We start from the raw sequence: 27,226 nt of genomic DNA on the forward strand, positions 1-27,226 counted from the left end.
AACAGTCCACTGTCCGGTGCACACCGGATAGTCCGGTGCGATGTCCGGTGTGCCACTAAAATTCATCTCCGAAGACTGCGCTCTCGGGTTTCTGCGACTGGGAAGATTCTGCTGTGGACCAGCCAGGCCCCACCGGACAGTCCGGTGCACACCGGACAGTCCGGTGCACACCGGACAGTCCGGTGCCCCAAAGCCAGAAACACTAAGTCTTGTTTTTCAGCTGATTTTTCAAATCGGTTTTCGTTCTAACTTGTGTGTGAGTTCTAGAGTGACACCTAGCACTGTATATGAGTGTGATTGTGCACCCACACTACACTAGAACTCTCTTGGTCAAACTACTCATCGACAACCCCTCTTTATAGTACGGCTAAAAGAGAATAAAAGACCTAACTAAATCGCGAGTGTCCACATCTCCTTGACACTCGGACTCCTTAGACCTTCACCTTTTGTTTCGTCGTTTTAGCCGTCGCTTCGAGTCCTTATCTCCGGGATTGTTTTTACCGTTGTAGTACTTTTACCTGTCATGCGACCTAACATACCATTTGTCTCTGCAAAACACACGTTAGTCACATATAATATTACGTTGTCATTCATCACTAAAACCAACCAGGGGCCTAGATGCTTTCAATCTCCCCCTTTTTGGTGATTGATGACAACCCTACAAGTTTTGTGAGAGTAGTTTGTTCTGAAGATTCTGTCAATAGAAAGAATGGTTAGTTATACTCAGTAATTTTTGACAGAAAGAATGTGTACCATAATAATAAGAGTGAGCGCATACACATCATAAGATTCTTGTTCATATAAAAGAGAAAGTAAATTAATGAAACAAGAGCTAGAAGACTGGTGATATGATATAAGGTGAAAACGTAATACACACAGTCAACCATAAGCAACGAGAGTATATGACGAGTTTGTGAGCCAAAAACATCAAGCTAGTACAGAGAGTAGCAGGCACACAGGCACAAATATTACATAGACTGGTGATATGATATAAGGTGAAAACGTAATACACACAGTCAACCATAAGCAACGAGAGTATATGACGAGTTTGTGAGCCAAAAACATCAAGCTAGTACAGAGAGTAGCAGGCACACAGGCACAAATATTACATCAAAAGGACTCTGACTCTCTACTAACTCTCTAACTCCCCCTAGCTCTCACAACTCATATCTCTCCCCCTTTGGCGTCAAACACCAAAAGCGACCTGAACCTAAACATCTGAAGCAGGAGGAGGCGGCGGGGGCGCATCCGGTCGAGGTCGAGGTAGCAGAGCGAACGCCGGCGGAGGGTCAGAGTCAGTCTCGGATCCAGGATCTGCGGTAGAAGCTGGAGCTGGTACTGACTCGGACGGAGGCCGCGCTGCAGGAGCTACCAGAACAGAAGCGGTCACAGATACTGCCACAGCGGTAGTGGTAACAGCAGATGCTGGTGGCACTGGCGGCTGCGGACAGATAGAGCTGAGAGCCGGAGAGGTGAACGCCAAAGTGACCGGCCGGAGCGGAGAGGTACCAGTAGGGGGTGCAGACAAGATCGAAGGCACCACTGGAGCGTGAAGCGGAGGAGGCGGAGCATACTGAACTGGAGGTGCTGAGATACCAGAATACTGAAGCATGAGAGCCATGAATGCCCTATTCTCTGCCCTATCCTGAATAAGCTGCTGCTGAAGTGCATCCTGCCTGTCCTACATGTTCTGAAACATCGAGAGCATCCTATCAGATAAACGGGCCTGCTCGGCTGCCAGGTGAGCCTGCTGCTGAGTGAGAGTCTGGAGAATCGAAGCAAGAGCAGGGTCCATAGCCTGAGGAGTAGCAGGGGCAGCACTAGAGCTCCCAGCCTCATGATCATGTGAGCGTGGAGGCATAGGAGGCGGAGGCGGAAGAGGAATCCCAAAATCATCATCATCATCATCATCAGCTGCTGTACCCTGAGTGTCAAACTGACGAAGAGCTGCATCCTCGGCCTGAGAGTCAAACACAGGAGCATAAGCTGGCACTGGAATCTCAGGAGCAGTACGGTAAGATCCAAAAACAAGGCGTGAGGCCTCAAGGGTGCTCTGAAAACGAGGTGGCTGAATCAGCTGCGCAAAGATGTGGCACAAGTAGTGAGCATAAGGTAGCTACCGACGAGCACGAATCCCATCCAGAACAGTGTCCTCGATCTCACAGAGCAGGAAGTCCACAACATCAAACTGTGAGTGGGATACCAGGGCACCAAGGAGCCAAAGCTAAATATGAGTGGTAGCCTCCCTGTATCCCATCCTCGGCAGGAGTGTCCGTCTGACGAGCTCATATAAGTACTTCGCTGCTGTAGTGAAGTCTACTGGAGAACGTCGCGACCCATCTGTGAAAGGCGGGCGGAACAGAGCCGCGACGTGAGCTGTCCCTGGAGCTACACCGCCGTGAGGGCGACGAGGAGGGTCTGAAGTGCCGTAGCAGAGGCTGTGAAGGCGAGTCGTCGACTCAGGGAATCCAAATAGCTGTCGGATCTGACTGGCAGTGATCGTGACATCCTCGCGCTCAAAGCGGAACCTCATCCAATGATGATCCGGGTCAATCCAAACAGAGGCGTAGAAGACGCGGACCCACTCCTCAACATATCTGCCGCTGATAGTCAGAAGGGACAGGAGGCCAGGCAGATAGGTGAGATGCGCCTCAGACTCAGCACCGGCTGCTAGCAAAAAAGCTGGAAGATCCAATAGGCGGTGTACTCGCAGCGCTATCTGAGCAGACATCTGAGCTCTGAAGAATGACTCCTGAATCCGTGTGCTGAAAAGAACACCTGCTGCTGGGTCTCTCTGAGCAGGTAGCCAAGACTCCACAGGTACGTACCTGAACCGACGTACCCGTGCTGCAGTAGCACGCTGAAGATCAAACAGACGAGGATCCGAAACCAGAGGACGGACCTCAGTCTCATCACGCTCCCGGAAGTGAGGAGGAGGGACAGGAGGAGCTGAAGCGGGAGCGGGGGCAGGGGAAGCAGTGGAAGCTGGCGTAGTGCTGGTAGTGGGTATGGCGGTGGAGGCGGATGGAGCAATAGGAGTGACTGGAGCAGGCAGAGTGGGTGGCGGAGTGGAAGCGGAGGTGTGAGTGGAGGAGCGAGACCGGGAGGCGAGACGACGAGCACGGAAAGCAATCTGATCTGATGGAACATCCGGCTGATCTCCAAGTGCTGCCTGCGCAGCGGCTGCTGCAGCTGCTGCTGCTGCACGAGCCTCTCTGTCCGAACACCGCTTCTTGCGGCCTTCCTGCTGCTCCAAAAAGACAGTCTTGCCCTTCACCTGCCTGAAGGGGCGACGAGGGTCCTCGTCATCGCCACCCCCTGACGCCGACGCATTCTTCGTGCGCGGCATCCTGAACTAATGTCTGCAAATGAGATAGAGACTAAGCACAGAGCAAAAGTGACCGAGAGATTTAGCAAATAGAGAGATGTCTACCTGGAAAGCTCACACGAGAGGTGACGATCCAGGCAGGACGGGAGACGGCACACGGTCACACAAGGTCACTGAAATGACAGAAGAGGTGAGCACGTATTAGTCACATAGTCATAAGCATGTGAATAAATACATACAAAAAGAGATATGGCACGAGACGGGACGATCGATAAGTCAAACGATGTGAAAACGGCGTTTGACAGACAAATAGAGACATAGGATGATTAGAATTCGAACTGAGGCACGAAACAATGTGGGATTGAGCCGAGACTTCACGAATAGGTTTATATAGGTGAATATTAGTGAAGTGAGTGCTTGGTTTGAATTTAGGCGAAGAAATAGGGTTTTGGGCACTCGGCTCGAAAACGATCGCGCAAAACGGGAATTTTGGTGAAATCTAAGCCTGGGATCTCGGATTGGTGTGAAATTTGGCAAGGATGTTGCTGGAAGTGTTGTGAAAGTGCCTGAAAAATTTGGGTTCAATTGGAGCAAGTTTGGCTGGTTTGGCCATTTCACCGAGCACGTGGTGTGCGGGGATTTAGGGTTTTAGGAAATTGGCCATTTGTGGTAGGAATACCCTCCCGAAGGAGCCAAGGACCTGCAGGGATATGAAATAGGGACAAGGGAACACAATCCACCAACTGGATGCATGGGATTTCACAGAATTTTGAAAGATTTGCAAAAGGGGTGTTCACTGCCTAAGAGACAGAGGGAAGGAGAGGCAGGGGAAATGGATCAGCTCACCGAGGGGGAAGGAGAGCCTGGCGAGATCGCCGGAAGATCGCCGGAGATGGTAGCCGCCGGTGGCTGGAGATCGCCGGCGGAGAAGGAGAGAATCGCCAGAACAGAGAGCTGTGGGCGGCAGGGAGAGGAAACAGAGAGCCTCTGGCTCGGCTCGGGCTGGAGGCCGTTTTTTTAAAACGCGAGATGGGCACACCGGACAGTCTACAGTGGCTGTTCGGTGCACACCGGACAGCGCACAGTAGCTGTCCGGTGAACCACCGGACAGCGCGCAGGAAAATGACTTTTAGCGCGCGGCTGCCGGTTCACCGGACATTGCACAGTGCAGTGTCCGGTGCACACCGGACTGTCCGGTGAGCCCAGACAGAGGGGAGTTTGGAAAATTTTGAATTTTTCTATCTAACTCCTAACCAAACCAAATCCCAACTTATAATCACACAAAATAACACTTGTTGGGACAGGTATTGGCTCCCTCATATATTTTTCAAAATATTTTGCCATAGGCTAGATAATTTTTAGAGAAAATAGGCAAATGGTGAAATTTGCATTTGGGCTTGCACTAGGGGTTTTCAAGAGTGATTTGAGTTTTGAATACTCCCCCTAAGTGCAGTACCTCATGCATATTTCAAGAACCAATAATTGCATGAAAAGAAAGAATTTAAGTGCTAAAAGCTTAAAGACTAAGACTTGTCAGGTTTGACCCGAGTTAAGCTTTTTCACTCGCTTTATTGGCGGTTATCTCAACTAGGTTAGACAAGCCCTAGATGCAATACAAGTAATTTAAATATGCAATGCAAGCTTGACACCACCATTTGACATTTCACATAAAATTTCTGAGATCAAGAATATTTAGTTCATTCCTCAACATGCAAAAGCGGGTCTTATCAAGTGGCTTAGTGAAAATATCCGCTAATTGATCTTCCGACCTCACTCCTTCTAAAATGATATCTCCTTTAGCAACATGATCTCTAAGGAAGTGATGACGGATATCAATGTGCTTGGTGCGAGAGTGTTGAACAGGATTATTAGCAATTTTAACAGCACTCTCATTATCACACAACAAAGGTACTTTTTCTAGAACTACGCCATAGTCTAGAAGAGTTTGTTTCATATATAAAATCTGTGTGCAACAAGCACCTGCGGCAATGTATTCCGCTTCGGCAGTTGACAAGGCAACACTATTTTGCTTTTTGGATGTCCATGAAACTAGTGATCTACCAAGCAGATGGCATCCCCCAGAAGTACTTTTCCTATCAATTTTGCAACCGGCATAATCCGAATCGGAATAACCAATTAAATCAAAAGTAGCTCCTTTGGGATACCACAGACCAACGCTTGTGGTGTGCTTGAGATACCTAAGAATTCTCTTAACAGCGCGAAGATGAGCTTTCTTAGGATTAGATTGAAATCTAGCACACATGCAGACACTAAACATAATATCGGGCCTAGATGCGGTAAGGTATAATAAACTACCAATCATAGAACGGTAGAGAGTTTGATTAACCGGGTTACCTCCCTCATCTAAGTCGAGATGTCCATTTGTAGGCATGGGGGTCTTGATTGGTTTGCACTTCTCCATGTTGAACCTTTTCAACAAGTCTTTGGTATACTTCTCTTGTGAGAGAAAGTTGCCATCTTTCATTTGCTTGACTTGAAAGCCGAGGAAGTATGTTAGCTCACCAATCATTGACATCTCGAACTCCTTCGACATCAACTCACCAAATTCCTTGCAATGATAGTCATTTGTCGAGCCAAAGATTATATCATCAACATATACTTGACAAATGAAAATATCACCGTTATGTTTCTTTGTGAAGAGAGTTGTGTCGACGGTCCCGATTTTGAAGCCCTTTTCGATGAGGAAGTCGCGAAGACACTCATACCAAGCCCTTGGAGCTTGCTTTAGCCCATATAGCGCCTTGGACAACCTGTAAGCATGGTTAGGATATCTAGGGTCTTCAAATCCAGGCGGTTGCTCAACATATACAAGTTCATTTATGAAGCCATTTAAAAATGCACTTTTTACATCCATTTGATAAAGTTTTATATCATAGCATGATGCATATGCAAGTAGGATACGGATGGCTTCCAGTCGAGCAACCGGTGCAAAGGTCTCTCCAAAATCTAAGCCTTCAACTTGAGAGAATCCCTTTGCGACAAGTCTTGCCTTGTTTCTTACAATCACACCTTGATCATCTTGTTTGTTTCTGAACACCCACTTTGTTCCAATGATTCTTGCATCTTGTGGGGGCTTCTCCAGGGTCCAAACTTCGTTACGGGTGAAGTTGTTAAGTTCTTCATGCATGGCATTCACCCAGTCCGGATCCTGTAGCGCCTCATCTATACAAGTAGGCTCAACACAAGAAACAAAAGAGTGATGTTCAATAAAATTAGCATGTTTATGTGATCGAGTAATAACCCCTTGTGAAGGACTCCCGATGATTTGGTTTTGAGGATGAGCTTGAAGTAGTGATGAGTTTCTCCTGTCAACCACTTGGGAAGACGATCCTGGAGCATCAACATCTTCGGCTTGTACCCTTGCTTGTTCATGAGAGACAAATGTATCTTCATTTGCATGCCTCTCATCTTTTTCATCATCTTGTGGTACATTTGATGAAGAAGGCCTGTCAATGATTTGCACCTCTTCTTCATCTTCTTTTGGTTTGATAGCTCCAATAGGCATGTTCTTCATTGCTTCCCTAAGTGGCTCATCACCTACATCATCAAGATTTTCAAGTGCTCCTTGGGAGCCATTAGTCTCATCAAATTCCACATCATATGTTTCTTCTACCACGCCAGTGGCATGGTTGAATACTCGATATGCTTTGGACTTTAATGAATAACCCAAAAGAAAACCAATATCACAACGTCTTTGAAACTTCCCTAGATGATGGCGTTTTTTGTAGATGTAGCATTTGCACCCAAACACCCGAAAGAAAGAGACGTCTGGCTTTTTCCCATTTAGCAGTTCATAAGGAGTCTTTGCAAGTAGCCGGTGAGGAAATAGCCTGTTTGATGCATAGCAAGCAGTGTTGACAGCTTCGGCCCAAAACCTCTCCGGTGTGTTATACTCATCAATCATTGTTCTTGCAAGAGTGATCAAGGTCCTATTTTTCCTTTCAACAACTCCATTTTGTTGAGGTGTATATGTGGCAGATACTTCATGCTTGATCCCAATTTCATCACAGTACTCATGAATGTTGGTGTTGTCAAATTCTTTGCCATTGTCACTTCTAATCTTCTTAATCTTGCAGTCAAATTCATTTTGTGCTTTCTTGGCAAACTTCTTGAATATAGATGCAACTTCAGATTTGTCATGGAGAAAGAACACCCAAGTGTATCTTGAGAAGTCATCAACAATCACTAGACAGTAGAGGTTGCCACCGGCACTGACATAATTTGTAGGTCCAAATAAATCCATGTGAAGTAGTTCCAGTGGCCTTGATGTTGACATGAAAGCTTTAGTGGGATGTGTATTAGCAACCTGCTTTCCAGCTTGACATGCACTGCATGGCTTGTCTTTTTCAAATACCACATCCTTTAATCCTCTAACCATATCTTTCTTTAATACCTTCTTGAGTGTGCTCATCCCAACATGTGCAAGCCTCCTATGCCAAAGCCAACCAAGAGAAGCTTTGGTGAAGAGGCAAGTTCTTAAGTCTGCATCTTCTGAAGTGAAATCCACTAAGTAGAGGTTGTTGTATCTAAATCCCTTGAATACCATTGATTCATCATCCATTTTTGTTACAATAACCTCTGATGGAGTGAATAAGCATTGAAGTCCAAGATCACAGAGTTGTCCCACTGATAATAAATTGAAGCTCAAAGGTGCAACTAAGAGAACATTTGATATTGATAAGTCATTTGAGATTGCCACCTTGCCAAGTCCTTGCACTTTTCCTTTTGAGTTGTCTCCAAATGTGATTTTATCTTGACCATCAACATTCTCATCTAATGAGGTGAACATCCGTGGGTTGCCTGTCATATGTTGTGTGCATCCACTGTCAATAACCCAATGGCTCCCACCGGTCTTGTAGTTCACCTACATTCACAGACAATTCAAGCTTGAGTTTTGAGAGCCCTATACTGCATAGGACCAGTGACTCTCTCAATTAAGGACTTTGCCACCCAGATTTGTCTAGGTCTACTCTTATTTGGTGGACCTAGGAATGTAACCTTAATCTTTCCATTTGCAACCTTTCTTAGAACATAGTGAGCATTGAAAGCAAATGGTCTTGAGTGCTTAGGCAAGGGAGTTGGTGGTTTAGCTTTGCAGTTGTGGGCAAAATGACCTTCATTTCCACACTCAAAGCATTTGATAGGCTTGTGAGTCTGCTTTGGCTTGTATTGAGTGATAGCTTTCTTTTGCACAAAAGCATTGTATCCAATACCACTCTTGTTATTTTTCATAACAGTGTTCATAAGCAGCTCATTTTGGAGGTATTGACCCTTGTTGAACTTTTGCACACTTGTTGCAAGATGTTCATTTTCACTTTTTAGTTTCTTGACCTCATTCTTAAGCCTTTGATTATCCACTGCCAACTCATTGTTGAAATCATTGTTCTCAATAGCAACTTTTCCTCTAGTAGTTGCATCAGTCAAGTAATTCTTCAATTTTTGGTTGTCTAAAGTCAGGACTTCAACTTTTTCAGTCAATTCAGCATGTAGACTAGTTTGCTCTTCTTGAATCAAATCATCACATGAGGTTGCTACATCAAGCTTAACAACAGGGTTAATAGCCTCATGTGTTTTGCAAGATAAAAGTTCATTTTCAACAAGAAGATTGTCATGATCAAATTTAATTTGAGTATAGTCTTCCTTGATCTTAACTAGTCTATTTTGCAACTCCCTATTTGCTTCATTTAATTTGTCATATTTCTCCTTAGCATCTTTTAGGGAGTTTGTGAGCTCATTTATGGTTGATGACATAGTTTTATTTTCTTCTTTTATTTCATCACTAGCCTTTATAACTATGTCATATTTGGCATTTAAAGATTCATTTTCATTTTTCAACCTATCACATTTAGCTTTTGACTTTCTAATGATTTGAGTGTATTCTTTAAGTAAGTCAGCTAACTCATCATATGAAGGTGAAGCAAATTCTTCATCACTATCACTATCACTATCATCATCAATATTAATATCATTTTGTACCTTCCGTTCACCCCTAGCCATGAGGCATAGGTGAGAGGTGGATGATGGCGATGGTGGTGGTGAAGAGAAGTCCCCGGCGATGGCAGCAACCTTTTCATCATTTTCTTCTTCACTTGAAGAAGACCCACTTGATGATTCGATGTCGAAGAGCCAGTCGCCAACAATATATGCCTTTCCATTCTTCTTCTTGTGGAACCTCTTTTGCTTCCCATCCTTTCTCTTGAAGAATTTCTTTTCCTTCTTTTCATCATCGCTGTCATCTTCTTTCTTGCCCTTGAACTTGTTCTTCTTGGGCTTGTTGCATTGATGAGCAAGATGACCAAGCTCACCACAGTTGTAGCAGTCCATCTCAGAAATGGGCTTTCTTTTGTTGGAAAAGAACTTCTTCTTCCTTGAATCAAATTTGATGCCTTCTCTATTTAGCTTCTTCAACATCTTGGTGGTCTTCCTTACCATCAAGGCAATGTTTGCATCAAGGTCATCATCACTTGAGGATTCTTCCTCAACTTGTATTTTTGCTTTTCCTTTTCTTTCATGATTTGCTTTGAGAGCCAAATCCTTTCTTTTGGAAGATGATTCTTCTTTGTCGTTGATGTGCATGTACATTTCATGGGCATTGATCTTTCCCAAAATTTGTGTAGGTGTGGTAACCGAAAGATCCATTTGATGTAGCACAGTGACAATGTGTCCATATTTGTCTATTGGGAGGACACTGAGAATCTTCCTCACAACATCCGGTTGTGAGATTTGAGTAAGCCCCAATCCATTGACTTCCTCTACAAGAATATTAAGTCGTGAGTACATAGCATTTGCATTTTCATTAGTAAGCATTTCAAAAGAATTTAACTTTCGCATGGCTATGTGATATCTTTCCTCACGTTCACTTCTAGTTCCTTCGTGTAGAGCACAAATGTCCATCCACAAATCATGAGCATTTTTATGATTTCTTACTCTATTGAACACATCTTTGCAAAGGCCTCTAAAAAGGGTGTTTTTGGCCTTAGCATTCCATTTCTCATAATTGAACTCATCACCTACAAGATTTGTGGCATCTCTAGGTTCGGGGAACCCTTGTGTGGCGGCTTTATAGACACCGATGTCTATAGCCTCTAAGTATGCTTCCATACGAATTTTCCAATAAGGAAAATCGTCACCATCAAAAACGGGAGGAGGTCCATCCCCACCGGACATCGTAACTCTAGCGGTTAAGCTAATCTATGAGCAACAAGGCTTTGATACCAATTGAAAGGATCACGATGCCCAAGAGGGGGGGGGGTGAATTGGGCTTTTCTAAAAATCAACACTAATTAAAACCTAAGCAAGAGCTAAGCAAGAGCCCAACTTCACCCCAACAACTAGCACTAAGAAAATAATACTAGAAATGTAACAAAGCTAAGATAATACTTCAAATACTTGCTAAACAAATACACAATGAAAAGTGCTTGAATTAAGTGCGGAATGTAAAGCAAAGTTTAGAAGACTCCTCCAATTTTTCCCGAGGTATCGAAGAGTCGGCACTCTCCACTAGTCCTCGTTGGAGCACCCGCGCAAGGGTATTGCTCCCCCTTGGTCCTCGCAAGAACCAAGTGCTCACTGCGAGATGATCCTTTGCCACTCCGGCGCGGTGGATCCCTCGAGACCGCTTACAAACTTGAGTCGGGTCACCAACAAGATCTTCACGGTGATCACCGAGCTCCCAACGCCACTAAGCCGTCTAGGTGATGCCGATCACCAAGAGTAACAAGCCATAGACTTTCGCTTGACCAAGAGAAGCCTAATGCAAGTGGTGTGTGCTCTAGGTGGCTCTCACTAGCGCTAATGAGGAACAAGCGCGGATTATGATTCTCTAATCTCCTCACTAGGCTTTTGGTGCTTGCAATACTCTACCAAGGTGCTGGAATAAATGTGGAGTGCAAGACATTGAATATGGTGGGTGGAGGGGGTATAAATAGCCCTCACCCACCAACTAGCCGTTACAGGCAATGTGCTGCGCGATGGCGCACCGGACAGTCCGGTGCGCCACCGGTGCGCCAACGGTGCGCCACCGGTGCGCCAACGGTCACTTCCAACGGCTAGTTCTGACAGCTAGCCGTTGGACTCATGGTGCACCGGACAGTGAACAGTCCACTGTCCGGTGCACACCGGACAGTCCGGTGCGGTGTCCGGTGTGCCACTAAAATTCATCTCCGAAGACTGCGCTCTCGGGTTTCTGCGACTGGGAAGATTCTGCTGTGGACCAGCCAGGCCCCACCTGGCAGAGGGTGCACCGGACAGTCTGGTGCACACCGGACAGTCCGGTGCCCCAAAGCCAGAAACACTAAGTCTTGTTTTTCAGCTGATTTTTCAAATCGGTTTTCGTTCTAACTTGTGTGTGAGTTCTAGAGTGACACCTAGCACTGTATATGAGTGTGATTGTGCACCCACACTACACTAGAACTCTCTTGGTCAAACTACTCATCGACAACCCCTCTTTATAGTACGGCTAAAAGAGAATAAAAGACCTAACTAAATCGCGAGTGTCCACATCTCCTTGACACTCGGACTCCTTAGACCTTCACCTTTTGTTCCGTCGTTTTAGCCGTCGCTTCGAGTCCTTATCTCCGGGATTGTTTTTACCGTTGTAGTACTTTTACCTGTCATGCGACCTAACTTACCATTTGTCTCTGCAAAACACACGTTAGTCACATATAATATTACGTTGTCATTAATCACTAAAACCAACCAGGGGCCTAGATGCTTTCAGCCGTCCCCAACTACACCTACCTAAAGCTCAAAATGTCGGGCCCCAACGGGGTCATCACCGTCGGCCCCACGTACAAACACGCGTTCGAATGCGACGTGGAGTGCGTGGAGTACGCCGAGGCCCTCGCCGAGTCCGAGGCCCTCATCGCCGACCTGGAGAACCTCTCCAAAGAGGTGCCAGACGTGAAGCGACATGCCGACAACTTCGAGCCAGCGGAGACGGTTAAGGCCGTCCCTCTCGACCACAGTGGCGACACCTCCAAGCAGATCCGGATCGGTTCCGGGCTCGACCCCAAATAGGAAGCAGTGCTCGTCGACTTTCTCCGCGCAAACGCCGACGTTTTTGCGTGGAGTCCCTCGGACATGCCCGGCATACCGAGGGAAGTCGCCGAGCACTCGCTGGATATTCGGGCCGGGGCCCGACCGGTCAGGCAGCCTCTGCGCCGATTCGACGAGGAGAAGCGCAGAGTGATAGGCGAAGAGATCCACAAGCTAATGGCAGCAGGGTTCATCAAAGAGGTATTCCATCCCGAATGGCTTGCCAACCCTGTGCTTGTGAGAAAGAAAGGGGGAAATGGCGGACGTGTGTAGACTACACTGGTCTCAACAAAGCATGTCCAAAGGTTCCCTACCCTCTACCTCGCATCGATCAAATCGTGGATTCCACTGCTGGATGCGAAACCCTGTCCTTCCTCGATGCCTACTCCGGGTATCACCAAATCCGGATGAAAGAGTCTGACCAGCTCGCGACTTCTTTCATCACGCCCTTCAGCATGTACTGCTATGTCACCATGCCATTCGGTTTGAGGAATGCGGGCGCGACGTACCAGCGGTGCATGAACCATGAGTTCGGCGAACACATCGGACGCACAGTCGAGGCCTACATCGATGACACGTAGTCAAGACGAGGAAGGCTTCCAACCTCCTTTTCGACCTTGAAGTGACATTCCGGTGTCTCAAGGCAAAGGGCGTCAAGCTCAATCCCGAGAAGTGTGTCTTCGGGGTGCCCCGGGGCATGCTCTTGGGGTTCATCGTCTCCGAGCGAGGCATCGAAGCCAACCCGGAGAAGATCGCAGCCGTCACCAACATGGGGCCCATCAAGGACTTAAAGGGCGTACAGAGGGTCATGGGATGTCTCGCGGCCCTGAGCCGGTTCATCTCACGCCTCGGCGAAAGAGGCCTGCCTCTGTACCGCCTCTTAAGGAAGGCCGAGTGCTTCACTTGGACACCTGAGGCCGAGGAAGCTCTCGGGAACCTGAAGACGCTTCTTACAACGGCACCTATCCTGGTACCCCCAGCTGATGGAGAAGCCCTCTTGGTCTACGTCGCCGCGACCACTCAGGTGGTTAGCGCCGCGATTGTGGTCGAGAGGCAAGAAGAGGGGCATGCATTGCCCGTTCAGAGGCCAGTTTACTTCGTCAGCGAGGTACTGTCCGAAACCAAGATCCGCTACCCACAAGTTCAGAAGCTACTGTATGCAGTGGTCCTGACGAGGCGGAAGTTGCGACACTACTTCGAGTCTCACCCGATAACTGTGGTGTCATCCTTCCCCCTGGGGGAGATCATCCAGTGCCGAGAGGCCTCGGGCAGGATTGCGAAGTGGGCGGTGGAAATCATGGGCGAGACCATCTCGTTCGCGCCTCGGAAGGCCATCAAGTCCCAGGTCTTGGCGGACTTCGTAGCCGAATGGGTCGACACCCAGCTACCAACGACTCCGATCCAACCGGAGCTCTGGACCATGTTTTTCGACGGGTCGCTAATGAAGACGGGAGCCGGCGCGGGTCTGCTCTTCATCTCGCCCCTCGGGAAACACCTACGCTACGTGCTACGCCTCCATTTCCCGGCGTCCAACAACGTGGCCAAGTACGAAGCTCTAATCAACGGATTGCGAATCGCCATCGAGCTAGGGGTCCGACGCCTCGACGCTCGCGGCGACTCGCAGCTCGTTATCGACCAAGTCATGAAGAACTCCCACTGCCGCGACCCGAAGATGGAGGCCTACTGCGATGAGGTTCGGCGCCTGGAAGACAAGTTCTATGGGCTCGAGCTTAACCACATCGCTCGGCGCTACAACAAGACTGCGGACGAGCTGGCAAAAATAGCCTCGGGGCGGACGACGGTTCCCCCGGACGTCTTCTCCCGGGATCTGCACCAACCCTCCGTCAAGATCAACGGCATGCCCGAGCCCGAGGTACCCTCGGTCCAGCCCGAGGTACCCTCGGTTCAGCCCGAGGTACCCTCGGCCCCCGAGGGCGAGGTGCTGCGCATCGAGGAGGAGCGGAGCGGGGCCACGCCTGACCGAAACTGGCAAACCCCGTACCAGCAATATTTCCAACAAGGAGAGCTACCCCTCGACCGAGCCGAGGCTCGGCGTGTAGCGCGACGCGCCAAGTCGTTCGTCTTGCTGGGCGATGAGAAGGAGCTCTACCACCGCAGCCCCTCGGGCATCCTCCAGCGATGCATCTCCATCGCCGAGGGTCAGGAACTCCTGCAAGAGATACACTCGGGGGCTTGCGGCCATCATGCAGCACCTCGAGCCCTCGTCGGGAACGCTTTCCGGCAAGGCTTCTACTGGCCAACGGCGGTGGCCGACGCCACTAGAATTGTCCGCACCTACGGAGGGTGTCAATTCTATGCGAAGCAGACCCACCTGCCCGCTCAGGCTCTGCAGACGATACCTATCACCTGGCCCTTTGCTGTGTGGGGACTGGACCTCGTCGGTCCCTTGCAGAAGGCGCCCGGGGGCTACACGCACCTGCTGGTCGCCGTCGACAAATTCTCCAAGTGGATCGAGGTCCGACCCCTGAACAGCATCAGGTCCGAGCAGGCGGTGGCGTTCTTCACCAACATCATCCATCGCTTCGGGGTCCCAAACTCCATCATCACCGACAATGGCACCCAGTTCACCGGCAAAAAATTCTTAGATTTTTGCGAGGATCACCACATCCAGGTGGACTGCGCCGCCGTGGCTCATCCCATGTCGAATGGGCAGGTAGAGCGTGCCAACGGCATGATTCTAGAAGGGCTCAAGCCTCGGATTCACAACGACCTCAACAAGTTCGGCAAGCGATGGATGAAGGAACTCCCCTCGGTGGTCTGGAGCCTAAGGACAACACCAAGCCGGGCCACGGGTTTCACGCCGTTCTTCCTGGTCTACGGGGCTGAGGCCGTCTTGCCCACTGACCTGGAATACGGCTCCCCGAGGACAAGGGCCTACGACGAGCAAAGCAACCAAGCTAGCCGAGAAGACTCGCTGGACCAGCTGGGAGAGGCTCGGGACAGGGCCTTACTACACTCAGCTCGGTATCAGCAATCCCTGCGACGCTACCACGCCCGAGGGGTCCGACCCCGGGACCTCCAGGTGGGCGACCTGGTGCTTCGGCTGCGGCAAGACGCCCGGGGGAGGCACAAGCTCACGCCCCCCTGGGAGGGGCCATTCGTCATCGCCAAAGTTCTGAAGCCCGGAACGTACAGGCTGGCCAACAACCAAGGCGAGGTCTACGGCAACGCTTGGAACATCCAACAGCTACGTCGCTTTTACCCTTAAGATGTTTTCAAGTCGTTCATAAACCTCGCACCCACACAAAGTTTAGTCAACAAGGAAGGGTCAGCCTCGCCTCGGCAAAGCCCGACCCTCCCTCGGGGGCTAAAAGGGGGGAAACCCCCTCTGCGTCAAAATTTTCCTCGAAAAAAGATCTCTTTCACCAGAATATCTTTCGTGCTTTTTGACTACTTCGAAAAGTGGGTCCTAGAAACGACGGAGTACACGTAAGCAGCCAAGGCTGACCGAGTCGAGGGACTCCTACGCCTCCGGGATACGGATACCTCACTCATCACCTTCTGCAATAAGTAACTTGCGTTCGGATAAAGTGGCTCCGCGGATCAGACAAGTCTTTACGTTCGGAAGCCCTTCTGCCGAAGCGATCCTTCGAGCCTTCTCGACCGAGTCGGTGACAGGGCCTCGCGGACGGGTGAAAGTACGCGTAAGCGGCAAGGCCGACCGAGCCGAGGGACTCCCACGCCTCCGGGATACGGATACCTCACTCATCACCTTCCGCGAGAAGCAACTTTCGCTCGCACAAACATCCCTGTTACCGACAAAAAGTCCAGATACTCGAAACAAGAGGAAAAGAGACGCAGCTTTACAACGTAGCGAGGGTGTGTGTTCCGGCCTCGGCGGCCGCACAAGGCACACGCTACAAGACACTTTGACCCTGCAGGCTCGGGTCCTGATGTTGGAAGGAGGCGGCAACAACCTCGGCATCGACGACACCTCCGACGAGGCCCGACCTAGCCTCGGACGGCGACGCGGTCCGAGGTTCTCCGCTCCGAAGGACGACGTCATCGCCACGCCCGGGCAATCGCTGCCAGGGACTTCCCCGGGAATCCGGCCCGAGTAGGCGGCTCGGCCGGTCGCCCATGGGGCCTCGGCCGACCATCTCCCGAGGGCGCCAGCCCGACCTGAGGCCTCGGCTGATCAACTCCGGCATCAGTCCCGCTGACGGACAACTCGACTAGGCTCCGGCCAACCAGGTTTCATTTTCGAACCGACTCCGCCTCTGTTCATACTGACATCGCTACCCCTGGCCTCGGCTCGTCGAAGAGCGGCCGAGGGGTCTCTTTAACTAAGATAGAGGAGCCTCGGACAGCAAGGCCGACCGAGCCAAGGGATTCCTACGCCTTCGGGATACGGATACCTCACTCGTCACCTTGACACGGGGCGACTCATGCTTGGTGAAGCGATTCAGATAATCAACAGACGAGTCTTAGCGCTCGAACATGAGGAAAAAACACGGCTCTGTGCCGTAATTACATACACGTTCAGGCCCCGAAAGCCACAATGAACAAAAAACCCTGGCATTCGAAGTGCCATTACAAAACGGAACTCCGGTTCCCTCCTCCGCAGGTACGAACAGCCCCGCTCCACGGGGGAAGGCCTGCGGAGCGACAGAAGACTGACGAGCGGTTCGCCGCCGCCCGCTCTGACTACGACGACAATGGCCCCCACTCCGGATGGCCGAACTGCAGCAGCGCGGGCCTCAGGGTAGGCACTGCTGCAATCTTGCCCTCCCCCACGCCGACGCTCGAGGGGCGAGGACAAGTACAAAGAGCCGGAGGCCCGAAGCGTGGATGGTGGCGGTGATCCCGTCGGCGACAGGGACTTCTCGAGCCGCCTCCGCCTCGGCGCCGACGTCAGGGCCCACCAGCCCTCCGGCAGATCCCCACTCAAATCCTCCCAGACGAGTGGGGCACCGGCCTCCACGTGAAGGCGCCATCCCAGTGCCAAGGCAGGACCAACCCAGAACACGAACGCCGCTCTAGCAGCGCGCGGCATCTAGGGTGGTCCTCCCGTGTACACGGCGCGGCGGCCGCCCTCCGACAGAAGGGGCCGCCGGGAGCCAAGTCAACAAACCCGACACGCTGGAGGTGACGACGCCTGCCGTCGACCAGCCCCGCGTTGTCGAAGTCCGGGCCGCCCGCAGGGCCAGTGAGCGCCCTCTCCCTCGGATGCCGCGGGAGAGGATGGCCCACGGACCCGCGCGGGAGGTAGAGCGCCGGCTCAGCCCGACACCCACCCCAGCGAGGATGATGAACATCCTTGAAGCTGAGGGTGGGACCAAGATCGCAGCCCGGCTTGCTCCTCCCCCACCCACGAGCTGGTGGTCACCGTCTCGGGCGACCGCCAGCGGAGGGGAGCAACCGGGCTGCATGATGAAAATCCTTGAAGCCGAACGATGGCTGAAAGGTACCAACTCCCACGGAGTTTCTTTCCTCCAATGATGAGGCGAAAAGACGGCGGTCTCCCCCCATCCGGGGGTTTGGAAGGTGGAAAGGCGCGGCGCATAAGGGAGTGAGGAGACATGGTCGCCTTACGAAAGGGGTCGCCCTCCTTTTAAAGGCGACTCTCCCTGCTTGCGCTCCCAACCGTCACGGGCTAAGTCTTCTCCAACATGCTTCAAAGCCCTCCCCTGCGGCGCGGGGGCTGGGTCCCGCATGTCATGCAGACCGGCTCTGAGCAGGAGAAGCCAAACCGCCGTGCGTGATGCGCGCAACCGCCCAGCGGTTACAAGTGATCCTCCACCTTTGCCCAGACCAACGGGCGAAAGAGGCGGGCAGCCATGCAGGCGGCATGCAACCGCGCCGAGTGGACGCACTTCTCTGACTCCTGACACGCCAGCATGGAGGCCCAGGCCCACGCGTCGCGCAACCGGCACGCCAGATGCTGCATGCAAGCAACTGCCTCACCTGCGCCACCACCGCGCCTCCTCGATTGCGGAACCAACACCGCGACTCGAGGCGACCCAGCGCGCGACCCAGCGGCGCCAGCCTGACGTGGCGGCCAACGCGGCCAAAGGAGGGCCGGCAGTAATGACGGTGGCAGGCGCGCGGGAGCAGCGGTCACGTCGTCAGCCAAGCTCACGTCCCATCCGGGGGCAGCGAGAGAGCCCCCTCTCACGGCGTGAAGACAACGCGCCCGTGATCCGTTCCTCGAACGGCCCGCGCACGCGCAACGGCAGCCCCGCCAGCTACTCGCCCCATCGCATTAACTCCGCGGTGGGACAGGCGGCGCTTCTGGCAGGAAAAGCGGGCGACGCTTCGCCTTCGCCGAAACAACCGCGCCAAAAAAGGAACGCCGCGTCGTTCGGTTTCGTATCCTTTTTTCTTCCTTCCTCTTTCTCTATCTCTTGCAACAGGGACCAGGAAAGGGGGATACCCCGAAAGGGATCCTTCCCCGTGAAGGAACCAGGCTCCGAGCCTCCTTACTGGTCAGGGGTTCGAAGGCTGGCCCCCCGAAGGGTTCAACAGCCGCCTCAGATCGCGTGGGCCCTACACCCACTACTGGTCAGAGGTTCGAAGGCCGGCCCCCCGAAGGGTTCCACGGCCGCCTCAGGCTACTCGGGCTCCGTGCCCATTACTGATCAGGGGTTCGAAGGCTGGCCCCCGAAGGGTTCACAGTCGCCCCAGACGCCGAGCGAGGGATGACCAGGGGTACGTTCGATACATAACCAAGGCTCGGGCTGCGCTCCCGAGGTACCCTAGGACATTTCCGAGACCAGCGGGAGCGATCTTGCAACGGAATCCCATCAGAGGGAGGCATCGAGCCCTCGGACCCCGTCGCCAGGGGACCGGGTCCGGCAGATCACCCGCAGGTACTTTTGGGCGTGCCTCTGGGCCCCTACCCGACCCCTAACGAACGAGGCACAGACGTCCACTCGGATTACCCGCTTGCAGCTCACCGGAGACACCATGTTCGGTGCCCATCGAGGGTAGCATGGCGCTCTCCCCCCTCCTCCTTGCGGAAAGGCGACGTAGAGGCGTACGTAAAAAAGTCGAGTCTGTCCCTGATCGTCCTCTCGCCCTGTGCAGAGGCTCGGGGGCTGCTCTCGCAGACCCGGCTCCGGCCAAATCGTTGACAGCGTCAACATACCAGCCCGAGAACTTGGGCCCCGACCGTGCACCCGGGCTACGGCCAGTTCGCATGAGGGAACAACCAGACCTGCTGAAGCGTTACGCAAGGCATTAAGACCTCGAAGGAGTGAAACCACTCCTCCGAGGCCTCGGGGGCTACACCCGGCGGGTGCGCTCGCGCGCACCCACCGGAACAGAACGCAACCGAGAAAGGCTGGTCCCCTTGCAAAAAAGTGCGACAAAAGCCTCCAAGCGAGTGCTAACACTCCCTTCGAGGCTCGGGGGCTACTGTCGGGGACCATAATTAGGGGTACCCTCAAGACGCCTAATTCTCAGCTGGTAACCCCCATCAGCATAAAGCTGCAGAGGCCTGATGGGTGCGATTAAGTCAGGGATCAGTCCGTACGAGCGACTCGATCACGCCTCGCCCGAGCCTAGCCTCGGGCAACGGCAGCCGACCCCGAGGGGTTTCCGTCTCGCCCGAGGCCCCCCTTTAACGGCGAACACGTCTCCGGCTCGTTCGAGGCCTTGCCTACGCTAAGAAGCAACCCTGACTAAATCGCCGCACCGACCGGCCAAGCCGCAGGAGCATTTAACGCAAAGGAAGCCAGGCCCTGCCAAAGGCGCCATGGGAAGCTCCGCCCGACCCAGGGCTCGGACCCGGGCTAAGGCCCCGGAAGACGACGAACTCCGCTCCGCCCGACCCAGGGCTCGAACTCGGGCTAAGGCCCCGGAAGACGACGAACTCCGCTCCGCCCGACCCAGGGCTCGGACTCGGGCTAAGGCCCCGGAAGACGACGAACTCCGCTCCGCCCGACCCAGGGCTCGGACCCGGGCTAAGGCCCCGGAAGACGACGAACTCCGCTCCGCCCGACCTAGGGCTCGGACTCGGGCTAAGGCCCCGGAAGACGACGAACTCCGCTCCGCCCGACCCAGGGCTCGGACCCGGGCTAAGGCCCCGGAAGACGACGAACTCTGCTCCGCCCGACCCAGGGCTCGGACTCGGGCTAAGGCCCCAGAAGACGACGAACTCCGCTTCGCCCGACCCAGGGGCTCGGACTCGGCCTCGGCCATGGAAGACAGACTCGACCCCGGCTTCGGAGGAGCCTCCACGTCGCCCAACCTAGGGCACAGGCCAGCCACGTCGACAGGAAGCGCCATCATCACCCTACCCTGAGCCGACTCGGGCCGCAGAAAACAAGACCGGTGTCCCATCTGGCTAGCTCCGCCAGATAGGCAATGATGGCGCCCCGCTAGCCCCGTGACGACGGCGGCTCTCAGCTCTCTTACGAAAGCAGGGCGACGTCAGCAAGGACACAACCGTGCCAACAGCTGTCCCTCCGCCAGGCTCCGTTGCTCCTCCGACAGCCACGACATCACGCCAGCAGGGTGCCAAGATCTCTCCGGCTGCCACATTGGCATGTACTTAGGGCACTAGCTCTCCCCCCGCTAGACACGTAGCACTCTGCTACACCCCCATTGTACACCTGGATCCTCTCCTTACGCCTATAAAAGGAAGGACTAGGGCCTTCTTAAAAAAGGGTTGGCCGCGCGGGGACGAGGACGGGGACAGGCGCTCTCTTGGGGCCGCTCGCTTCCCTCACCCGCGTGGACGCTTGTAACCCCCTACTGCAAGCGCACCCGACCTGGGCGCGGGACGAACACGAAGGCCGCGGGATTTCCACCTCTCTCACGTCCGTCTCCGGCCACCTCGCTTTCCCCCCTTCGCGCTCGCCCACGCGCTCGATCCATCTGGGCTGGGGCACGCGGCACACTCACTCGTCGGCTTAGGGACCCCCCGGTCTCGAAACGCCGACAGTTGATATTACCTCGTTAAAAACTTTGGATGAGAAAACCTTAACAAGGCAAAACTCATACAAAGAAAAGAGTGTAATATGATGGTACAAAAACAAGTCAAATATCATGGAGAATTACTCCACCTGATCCTTGCAAGCACTTAAGTCTTCTCATACCAATCACCTCAACACATTTCTGAAAACGTTGAGTATGGTAGAGATTTTGTGAATAGATCAGCAAGATTATCACAAGACTTTGTTTGCAAGATGGATAATACAATTTAGGAGCAATATGCTTATTAATGTTGCTCCTGATATAACCTGTTTCCATCTAAACAACACAAGCTCAATTATCCTTATAGATAATTGTCGGTGGTTCAATTGAACCATGGTATGCCATTGTTCTCCCATGGACCTCTAGCCCAAAGAACAATAATATGTCTATAGTCATCATCTCAAAAACCCCAGTGGGGAAATAAATGATGAGACATATAACTCAGGCTAATATTTCTCCAAGATAATCTAGTCAGAAAATCTGAGAAATCAACATATGAGCCGAGTCTCCTTAAAAACCTAGTGGGAAAAATAAGGAGTGCAGTCATACTCTATTGTTGATCTATTTGAACTCTAAAGAGATAAACTCATAACCTAGTTCAAATACAACAATAGTTATGTCATAATATATCATCCTCGAAAACCTCTACGGGAAAAATAGAGGATGCGACATAGGCCTTGTGTTGATGTTGTCTCGTTAAAAACTTTGAATGAGAAACCCAAACAGGGGGAAACCTCATGCAAAGAAAAGAGTACAACATGATGCAAAAACAAGTTCTTCAGATCAAGAGGAAACTCCCCCTGATCTTTACAAATCACTAAGTCATCCTATACCTGCTCTCAAACACATCTAAAATATGGAGTAAGTATAGACTTAGTTCGTAACTTGTTTTTCCATCTAAACAACACAAAGTAATATTATCTCCATAGATAATAAGGTCAATGATATAATCATGACCACCACATACCCTCAGTATGTAGTATATCATTCTGTACTATCCCACGAAGTGTGCTACAGAATGATTAGTGTAAGTGACCATTAATCTCTGTTGATTGATATTTATCAAACAGGAGGTCCAACTTACCAGAAGTATGTCATTGATCTTGTACCAGGGGATCTTCTATAGGTATCCAAGATCAGTGTATCCAGAAATAAGGAGAGCATGAGTACACCTGGAGATCATAACTTGATCTCATGTGCTGTTAGCTAGCAAATCATTGCAAAGCAATATCCGGCCGGATGCTCTTGCAAGATACAATAGCACATCTCATGATCTAAAAGAATCAAATAACCATGATTCTTTCATATTGAATTTCTTCAATATATGTTGGATATAGACAACTTTGTATCTAAGATACTCAAGATAGTTTACTTTGAATTGAAAATCTCTTTCAATTCATATCCTCTATCTTGAACTCCGTCGATAAGTAATGTATGCTTAGAAATATGTTGCACATATTTACACTAAACATACCACTCTTCGTGTATCCCCTCGGAAGGAAGGATTCACTAGGTCAAATGTACCATATTTGACCTAGATGCTCTAAGTCACAAAGACTTTCCAAGCATCACAAATTTGTGATTGGTGATTATGTATTTGGAATCCTTCAAGATTCCACAAATACCATAATCCAGTGACCACAAAAGCATATGTTGTCACTACATCTACCAACTGCAAAGATAGATGATTTACTGCCCATATGATTGTATCGGAATTTTACTACTCACGGCAGAAGAGAATTTATAGCATTAAAATAATGCTTGGGTTTGCGTATAAACCCAGTTGCTACTAGCCATGCTTTCTCACCACCTCATTGTTTCCAAGTCCATGAAAACAAACTTGTATCCACAGTAAGATACCATGAAGTGGAAAATAATTCAATACTTCTTTCCGGTGAGCAAGGCTACCTCTGCAACATTGTATCACTCAACAAGATCCAGTTTGAGCATACTCGTGCTCCACTATGGCCATAGTCTTTTGGATCACTTGGAGCGCATATACAATTGCTGAGATGTTTGTGTCGACACTTGTAGCTTTTAAATTACACAATTCTCTAGTTGACATAAAGTCATTTTCTTATGCACCCTTATGATTTCTCGTGAAATTCCAAAACGAGAATAAAGGGCTTCCGATAACCTAGCCTCATCAGTGCGCACTGAGCTAGGTTGTGAATGTCTTCCATTCACAGGATAATCCATATCCTTTAGGTGTCCACCCACACTCGGTTGGTTACCAACGAATAGATGGTCTGCATTTACTATCTCAGAAGGTCTAGTCTTCAACTGCTTGCAAGCATCTTAATCCCAATTTGTGACCATACTTCTCCCCCTCTTATTTACAACTACGTTGCAATAGGGAGTTGAGTGGTGTTCCATTTAACCACTCTTTTTGGCACTTCCACATAGGATTAATTTTAGTGACACCTCATAGTAAATGCACATGACAGTCAATTTGCAACTTCTTGCAAATCATTCTAACCTAAAGGTTCAGTTTTAGTATGTGATCCTGAGCCTGAATGCATATTGCATTCATTATAATTTCCCGGCATTCATTTTGATACTTGAAATCTCCCCCTAATGCCTAGGAAAGCTCATGATTCAAGCAAGCGTACGAGCCATAAATAGATTCTCATGAAGAGATTCTAAAACATAATGATCGATGGAGAATGAATTCTCACATAGATCCCCAGTTTTCTGTGTGCCCATATATGTACGCTGTGGTGGTGAGATAAAATCATAACTTTTACATATGAAATCGGATGAAGATAAAGTTTATATGAAAATTGTAGAGGTTGAAGAGATCTATAAGTTTCTAATACATCAATTTTTTGTTTAAACATATCTTTAGACCAAAATCATTGAAATAATGTCCAAATTTATATCAAATTAATAGACTTTACCATTTTTATGTGTGGGCTTAAAGTTATCTCCACGTGGGAACTTAAGGTTATCTTTTTATTGACTATTTATTAGTATTGATAACTTATTTGTATTTTTCGGTTGATACTACAATATTTTAAGGATTTAATTGTATTTTGATGATTTTCTATGACAAGAAATTAATAATATATAAATAGCCTCAAAAAATCGTGAAATTTTACGGAGACACAACATATGTTCATATATAACAATAAAAAATGTTTGGATCATAAGATCTATAAGATGTCCACGTTTATTTTATTTCACTTTCACTTATTTGTATGAGTTACATGTGAAATCAATGTAAATATCCAAGTTTCAACATAATCAGTACTTTACTTTATCATTTTCATGAGGACTTGAGTTATATTTGTATAAAATGTTCATTAGTTTTTGTAACTTATTTGCAAATTTTGAGTGAAACTAGAATATTTTATGAATTTTAAATATTGCGGTGTTGGTTCTATAATGTCCTTGTGATAAGTAACTTTGAACTGCATGATGTCAATTTTATCGGGTTTTCTTTCTTACATTTGAACCATCATATACATGATTATGTATTGCTTAACTTATGTGTTTGTTGGATGGTTGGACAATTAATATCATAGGACGAACTACCCGACAATTATCCGGTACCTACCCGAGTAGTATCCGTTATCCGTTTCTTACCCATCCAGATTATTACCCGGTCCCGTCCTGTATCCGTACCGAATCTTAACTACCCGTATCCAGTCTTGTATCCGAGAGAAATACACTAGGGTAGGATACGGGATGACCCTGTATCCGGCTGTATCTGTCCCGTTTTCATCCCTTGGCAGGTGTGGCACGTGCTCTTCAATGATGAGACCATGCAAATCGTGGCATATATCGAAGTCTGCATGATACTGATGGTTGCAATGTAGTAGTGAAACAGTTAAATTAAAATAACAAAAATTATGTATGGCTAGGATTACAAATGGATTATGAAACATTTTCTTATAACAATATAAGACACATTTTATATATAAGTTATTATGTTATTATATATTCCCGTTGCAACGCACGGGCACTCACCTAGTAACACTTAAGTCACGTGATTTCTTTTCTTGCTACTAAAAGGACGAACTCTTTCCTCGCTACTTAAAAAAAGGCGACATGATTGGCTGAAGAAGCTATCCACATACGTCTAAAATTGACAAAGTTGATAAAGTGATGCACACATTATTAGCAAAACTTATCATTATTATTCCAACGACGTGTCTTATGTAAACGAGACCGAACACATCGTTGTTGGGCACCGACGAGACGAAGACAACATGTCCGTTCAAGCAGATGAAGACTGACAGACTCGTGACCGGGTATCGACGAGGCAAAACTCATTTCCTTCATCAACAACATCCCGTTTACCAACCAACGTGACAATGACATAATTATGGTGGAGTTTTGGCAAGTCTAAAGTCACTCACATTATACACCTTGCACTCATCCTAGAGACACGATGACCACTATGTGTAGCTTAATGGAATGTGTTCTACATGATTGTAACAATTGTCCTGGTCGCTAGATTTTTTTATTTATTTTTTGTTCTCGATAACACGCTTCTAGATTTTGATATTTCTTTAGTTCCTTAGCTCTCTGCTGAGCAGTCTCTCATTCCATCTGCATTACCTCTTCTCGTTCTTGCCATCCTCAAAGTAGGGCCCCATCTCGTTTTCCTCTTGTGGCATTCTTCCTAAGCCTCAACTAGAAAGGATTTCTGCTTGTCGCAATTCTCAGTGTCAGAATTGAGAGCTTGTGGGTGTGATATTGCCGGCTAGCTTTGCTGCGCGCGTGCTCGATCGATGGATCATAGCCAGGAATGAATTTGCTCGATCAAGTGTCTCAGCCGAACACGGGGTAAAAAAGAATCTGAGCAGCGCTTTGGGTTCGTGCATCTTGATTCTTCAGAAGGGAAGACGAAAAAAACGAAAAAAAAAGATGCGTTTGCCGGGAGTCGAACCCGGGTCTATTGCTTGGAAGGCAATTATCCTAACCGTTGGACTACAAACGCTTGGATGATTGTTTTCTTAATTACAAAGTTCTAAGTTAGTTAAGAAGTATAAACTGCACGAGCGAGGCTGCAGAGCCTGAAGGCAGCCGTCTCGTCGCCTTGAGCGACCATCGGAACCATGGTCAACGGTCGTCTGAGCAAGCTCGGGAGCATCTACGACCGCATCGACGCGGCCACACGCTTGCAAAGCACGAGCAGCCAGAGGGAGAGCTCGAGCGCGCGCTCACTCGTCCTCCTCGATCGACCGCTGCAGCGCCGCGCGAGAGAGCTTCGTGGAGCTCAAGGCCAGTGTCCAGAACAGACATGCAGCTGGCTCTCAAAAGAGGAGACGACGCGGATCTCCGGACCTGGGTCCAGTGCTACACGGGCTCAGTCAGGAAGGCAAAGAAGATGTTCAAGAAAGGTTGGCAGGAAGACTGCCTCTGACGTTGACGGATGCAGGGCGATCAACCTGGTCGCTGAGGCGGGGGAGATTGCCGTGTCGACGATCCTCCTCGAGTCGACGTTGTGTCTCCTGTCGAAGCAGATTGTGGTGCCGAGTTCTAGCAAGTGGTGGCTTGTCTCCAAGTCTTCTTTCCATGAGAAGAGATCAAGAGAGTATTGTGTTGTGTGATGCGGATCAACTGCAAGGGTTGGAGCTGAACATTGTTGGTCTTGAGAGCAGAGTCGGGACCTTGTTCAGGACATTACAAGCAATTTTGTATGTCAGAATCAGTAAGTGTACAGAATTACTCGAATGAGAAGCAAAGTTTTTGGTCCATTTTATGATGGCTGTTTGGTCTCTCCCTGGTTGCTAATTTTATGGTGTGCATCTTTGCCTGTGATCACTAGTTCATAATGTTTGTACTAAAAAAATACAGATGAGGTGGCCACTGTTAGTATCTACAAGGCATGCGGCTCAACAACAGGCGCACACAGGGTCCCTGTAAACTGGATCTTGCTCTTAACAA

The 27,226-nt window shown here is 49.7% G+C and overlaps 1 non-coding gene and 1 pseudogene across 1 annotated transcript; one reads left to right on the plus strand and one right to left on the minus strand.

Annotated features, from left to right (window-relative positions):
• The first annotated feature begins 4,160 nt into the window (after positions 1-4,160).
• Positions 4,161-27,226, plus strand: LOC103639430 (uncharacterized; annotated as a pseudogene).
• On the minus strand, positions 26,205-26,276 carry TRNAG-UCC (transfer RNA glycine (anticodon UCC)). The gene has a single exon. It is a non-coding gene; the product is annotated as a tRNA-Gly (tRNA).

The sequence above is a fragment of the Zea mays genome, chromosome 9, assembly GCF_902167145.1.
Source record: "Zea mays cultivar B73 chromosome 9, Zm-B73-REFERENCE-NAM-5.0, whole genome shotgun sequence".
Classification (NCBI taxonomy): domain Eukaryota; kingdom Viridiplantae; phylum Streptophyta; class Magnoliopsida; order Poales; family Poaceae; genus Zea; species Zea mays.